The following is a 6,266-nucleotide window of genomic DNA, read 5'->3' on the forward strand; positions in this document are numbered from 1 at the left end:
GCGCAGCGAACGCGGGCCTGGCGCACCGCGAACCTGCGGAACACTGCTGCCACATCCACCTGCTTAGAAACATCCCCGGTTTCTGAAGAGCTTGGAATTAGCATCCTAACGCTAAGATAACACTTCCACATTACCATAAACAAGTCATTAAGTATAATTAATACTAAATTACCAAACTGTAGAAAATGCTGCTGTAACTGTTGCTAATAAGATGTAGGTTGACACAGCTGCTGGTTCTTTGCAATCAGGATGGCCAGGCTCATGTAAGCCCCGTGAAGGCTCAGGTTTTTATTGTTATTACTTTCAAACCTTCTCACCTTTTGACATTTTCTCATCTTATCATTAGCATGACTAAAGCCAAGTTCTAAACATCCTATCTAGGCTGAAAAGCTTCTACTTAATGTTCTGTCAAACTTCTACCTACTGTTTTCTGTCATCAGGCAATGCCTTAAGTCTATTAAATTAAGATTGGATGCGATAAGGCTGCTCTGTCTAGAGGCCCGTTGCCAAATGACTGAGTGAACTGTATCAGAGCATTTATCGGACAACTACTTGCTGGCCCTCGAGCAGCAAAAGGAGGAGCAGAAGCTTTTGGACTGGCAGAGACCTGCTGAGGTTTGTACATTAACTGCAGGCCCTTCCAGCACATCTAACTGTACAACTGCGTGTGTTCCTGAGATGGTTGGTACTGACCCATCTATTTATCTGTAGGAAATGGGTGGTTGGCATGATGACACATACACCAACAGAGATGCAACAATTCCAGGAAATAAAGCAGTCCTGGATGGTGAAGATTTTTCAGAAATAACTGCAAATTAATTCATTTCATGGAGGAGTGCCCATATTTCAAATGTTTGGAAAATGTATCACCAAGCAGTATATTTTCTGACTAGTGAACCATTCAGAGTTAAAAAACACACTGGACTAAAAGATAATTTAAAAACATAATAATAATTTTAAAATATAATTGCAGCCAAATGTACCCCACTCCGATTATAAATGGATATAATCCTCCCAATTGGGAGTTCTCTTGTTTCTATTCAACCGGTTAAACCTGTGTTAGAAAAGTTTATAGAAAATATCAGTAGCAAAAAAAAAACCAATAAAACAGGAGACTGTCCTTTCCTGTGTTCAACTTCTTAAAAGATAAAAAACCTGAAAGTAAAATGTAGTGAAGTACAAGGGCATGGAAGAGAGTGGGCCAACAGACATTCCTAACCAAGTGGGTCTGATTTCTTGGACACAGGATGAACATACAGCAGAACAAGCAGGCACCCTGAGGAGTGGCTAAGGTACTTCCAGATTTATTTTTTCCTTCTCCATCGGCATGTTTTTGTAACTCTATATATACAGTAAAATACTGTATGAATTGGATATCCAGGAATGTGCTAAATCTCTGAAACAGTGCTATGGAAGACAAAAAATGCACATGCTGTACCCTGCCCAGTGCTCCCTGGGCTTGGTGGTGTTGAACTGAACAGGAGAAACTGCAGAGACTTGTGCACTTACCCCCACACTCCCACTGGTCCTTACTGATCACCAGCAACCACTCCATGGAAGAGCTGCTACAGATTCTTGCCTTTACATGACTGGCAGTGTACTGGGTCCTGTGTTTGCTCTCAAGGAGCTTGGCCAGCAGGGGAACACAGAACGTATTTTGTGTGGTGCAGAAAGAGTTAAGGAGCCATGTGCCTGAGTTCCCTGCAGATAAGAACAATGTGAGCCCCCTGACAAGCCAGGCAAGCAGCTCTGGCTCAGCAGATAGCAGGAACATGAACTGAAGGGGCAAAGACATCTCACAATTCCAACAGCCATTCATATCCTAGGGAGATTTCAGAGAGCTCTCTTGTCATGTTTTAAGCCATGGCTGCATTTCTCTTTGTCAGAGTGCATTTGCCAGTTGCACTGCTGAGTTTTCATATGCAAGTCAGCCTACAGCAGTTTCCAGTAATGGCATCTTATGCAATTTCTGACCTACTTTAACACATTGGGGCATTTGGAAACATGAGATCTACTGCAGCAGCTTTCTGCTTGATGGTGTGACACTGCAGCAGGAAGCACAAGTCTTTAGACAAACACATGGATCCACTAAAATACAGGTGACAGACTGTAATTTTCAAGGTATTTTTCAAGCCATTAGGAGCATCCAGATCAATCATCATATGTATTATTTTTAGCTGGAGACTGTGCACATTATTTCAAAAAGATCAAATGGTCAAGTCACTAAGCTGTTCATAGGCACTGACCTGCATTGCTCTTTCTTGGCCCTTCCAGGCTGCACTTCCTGAAGAGCACCTCAAATGAGAGCTTGTGTGTGTGACTGATGATAAACCACGACCTGGTTAGCAGTACAGGGATCTTCTCTCTTGTCCCACCAGCCAGTTGTGTTCAGAAGAAAGGTGTCCTCTTCTACACATCCTCCCAAACTCCAACAATAAATGGAAGATCTCGGAGAACTACAAGTTTTATCAATGAGGATCTTTGATACACTTTCATTAATTCCACTACCAAATGTGAACCTAACTACTAACAGGGACCTAACACTAACTAAAGGAAAGAGAGCATATACAATAATTCCTACCATTAAATTAGAACTAAGCCTTAAATAGGGGAAGTAATAAGAGAAATTTGGATTACTATCCCTTCCTTCTCCCCCATGAGAAACGGGACTCCAGACACATTTCACTGTGTGGAAATTTCCAATTTGTAATCTGATTAAGATGTCTGACCACAGTTGTTTGAGTGAGCCATGAGACACTTGTCAATGCAAACTATGTTGAAGTTCAAGATCTACAGAGCAGTGTAGATCTTCGGAGTAATGCTGGAAAGGTTGGTTTTGTTTTTTTTTTTTCCTCCCCAATTTCTGTCATTAAGGGAAGTTTTAAGCATGCTTGAAATAAAGACCATACACACTATCATGACTTTTCCCATGTAGACAAGACAATTAAGGCCAAATGACATCCAGTATTATTCACCAACAGCTGCTTCACCCGGTTTCTTTAATAAACAGTTATCATTCTTGCCCTGCCATTCCAGTCCAATTTGTACCTTACTACTACAGTGCCTCAATGATCTTTCTTTCCCTGATGCCTCAGCTTTAGGTGAGGCTATTACTACTGCTGAAAACTACAAGCATTTTAGTATACTCTTGCTTTGGGGACAGTAACTTTCTCTGTCAAATGAAAGAGGTTTTATGTAATGTTGTTATTCACCAAATTCTTGTTTTGTGTCCTTTAAGATAACTTAAAAAATTAAGAGGTATTTCAGGCTTCACCTGTAGGTTAATACATCACCTTGAACCTCAGTGCAAACCCTTCTGTGCTATCAGCTTCAAAATTCCCTTATACCCAATAAGGAAGTTACTATGCAACTTAGAGGACAAAATAATGAGCTGCTCTCAAAATAAGGCAGAGCCATTGCTGCAACTTCTCTCAAGAGCATGTTAAGATTTGTAATCTTATCTGTGGATTTGTTTTAAACTAGTATTTAAATCAACTGGTCTGAAATTTATGACCACTTTTAAGTAAGGTTTAAATCAAGCAATTTCTCCACATAAATTTAGAGAGGAACTTGCATAATTACAAATGTTGTGCTAATTATGTGCTTGCCTCTCCTGAAAACTGAAAGGCAAAAGAAGCGTTAAGAAAAGTTTGGTGTTAAGCAAAAACCCAATTCCTTACACTAAAACTCACCCAAGCTCTGATACATTATGCTTTTTCACATTCACAAGAACACTTAAAATGTTAAGAGAACTTGGTACTAAATAATAGCCATTAAAATATTTATGGTGTTAAGTGCATCTGTCCCATTTGTGATTAGGAGTGAAGTGGCAGTTTCTGAACTTAGAATCTGCAGCCCAGCAGGTTTAAGAGAGACCTTGTTAGGGACAATAAACCCTGGAGGAGTTATCGCTGTAGGAGCTCTCTTGTGTCAGAAAAACAGAAATAGCATAATATGCTCGCAAGTCACGTAACATTTGGGTACTGGAAGGACACATTTTTATTCCATACAACTGTAAAGCAAATTCAAAATAAGATAATCCTCTCTAATACCCAATATACACAGCTAAATAAACATTCTATACTTGAATATGAAGATTTTTGTTCCAAATACATTGATAACAATGAGCTTTTTACAGGAATTGTTGCCAAATCCAGATTAAACTTTTAACATTTCCCTTCAGGTAATGCAAAATCAAGATGAGGCACTGCTTCCACAGCTCCATGCAATACTTACTGTTCAGACCACATAAAAAGATTTAAGTACATGCTAGTGAACAAAACTTTGAAATTCCCTTTACTGGCTTCTTTAGGTGCTTGCCTGAGATTTAAAGAGACAAAAAAAGTCTTACTTTTTGTCATAAATTATTAGAGCTATTTGATCCAAACTACACATTAGTCACACTAGTGACATTCAAGTTTCTAGTAACCCTTGTGCTAATGATTTTCTGATAGCTCTACTAATGATTTTACGTTAAGAATCAGTCACCAAATTAACAAACTTCAAATTGCAGCAACCTGAATTTCTGACTTAGCTTTTCTCTGATGTTTTTTCCCCTCCCATTAAGACAGGAAGAAAACCTGCAGCAAGTATGTCACAGAGGAACTCACTCTAATCTATATTAAAATGCTTCTAACAAGACAATGGCAGTTTTACATGTTTTAACTGAAGGGCAACTTCTGTTGCAAGACTAGTCTAAAATGAGGCTTCTGTGATGGATGCTTTTTCTATAGCAACACTGACTATTCATAGTCAGGAAACTTTTAATGTAAAAGAGGAGTCCCATTTTTGGTGCGTAGCCAACATCTGTAACCAAACAAGCATCAGGACAAAGATTCACAATACCAAACAGTTGAGGATCAAAGTTACTACAGTGATTTATACCCTCAGCACAGCTAATACAAGTAAAGCTTCCAATACAAAAGTGATGTTCTTCAAAAGGAAACTGGAAGGAAACCCCACGTGGTGTTACCTAAAAGAAAATAAATAAATACCAAACCAGAAAAATAACTCAGCATTGATCTAGAGGATGGGCTGAACTAAATGAAATAATTCTATTCCCCCAGTGTACAGGGGGAACACAGAATCACCTCAAGCCATTCCCACATTTGCATCAGCCTGGAGCAAAGGGAGACCAGAGTTCTGCCCATTGCAGGTGAAGCTTTTTCTATTCCCAACAGGTACAGAGCTAGATCTGACCTACAGGCAAAACTGAACAGTAGTTTCTGAACACATTTATGCCTAGCATATTCTATTAATAAAATGCAAAAAAAACCCCAACTGTCTAAATGAAAGATTTGTCATGGTAGATGACATTAACAGGATGGTTTTTTTCTCTAAGGAAAAAAAGCACTAGTTTCCAGGTATACTAACACAAACTGTAAATATAAATTCATTAAAAGGCTTCTGTAGTTTGATGGTAGACTTAGTGTGAATGCTGAGGTATTTTAACAAAGTGTCCAACTAGTAAGATGATGATTAGCACTTCCACTAGCAGGGAAGTCAAAGCTCTGAAAAATTGCAAAAATCTGTAAGATTAAAGCTTTGAGCATTCTGTGTTTTTTAAATCCATACTCAGAGCTGCCCACATACTCTTAGCATCTAGGATTTTTCCAGAAACCCTTAAATTATACAGTTTTTTCCATCACAGGGGACTCACCTCATTTTTTAAGAAGACCAAAGTATACCCTCTGATGCAAAGTTCTTGTTCAGCTTCAAGCTCTATTTAACTCAATCTCTCCATAAAAAGTGATGAATAAACTTCACAGAGAGGTAAACTTAAATAGGGCAAATCCAGGTTCAGTACCAGGTTCCTGAGAACACTGCATTTAAAGAATTGTATGAAATCATTCAGCAGGGCTTGGTGCTGAGAAATATATTTTTCCTTTCCAAATCTCCTACTAAGAAAGAGGCGGGGTGCAGGGGATTAAAACCACAAAAAACAATACCCACCCTCCCCACTCTTGTTTTTGTTTCCATACTGATTCACAACTCCTTTAGTCCTTCCTTCTGCTCTTCATTTGCATCCAGGTTTTCTATCTACTGCTGGGGAACTACTACAGCAGACATTTCAGTACAAAAGGAAGGAGTTTTCTTTACTACTGTTCTACAAGCAGCATCATCCCCAGCTGAAAGTAATTACTAGTCAGTGCTAAATGGCATCTGTCCTCAAGGGATCATCTTATCTACTGCAGGATAGATGTAAATAAAGCCTTACAGCTCATTTTGTTTTTGACAAGCTTCTCCTCAGCTTCCCCTGTAACCCT

At 39.1% G+C, this 6,266-nt stretch overlaps 1 long non-coding RNA gene across 2 annotated transcripts; it reads left to right on the plus strand.

Moving 5' to 3' along the window:
• The first annotated feature begins 32 nt into the window (after positions 1-32).
• Positions 33-2,992, plus strand: LOC128792698 (uncharacterized). Of its 2 annotated transcripts, none has more exons than XR_008432522.1 (3): positions 33-681; positions 1,247-1,292; positions 2,275-2,992. It is a non-coding gene; the product is annotated as an uncharacterized LOC128792698 (long non-coding RNA). The 2 variants fall into 2 exon arrangements; XR_008432523.1 differs by having other exon boundaries at positions 33-615.
• The last annotated feature ends 3,274 nt before the right edge of the window (positions 2,993-6,266 follow it).

The sequence above is a fragment of the Vidua chalybeata genome, chromosome 10 (genome assembly GCF_026979565.1).
Source record: "Vidua chalybeata isolate OUT-0048 chromosome 10, bVidCha1 merged haplotype, whole genome shotgun sequence".
Taxonomy (NCBI): Eukaryota; Metazoa; Chordata; class Aves; order Passeriformes; family Viduidae; genus Vidua; species Vidua chalybeata.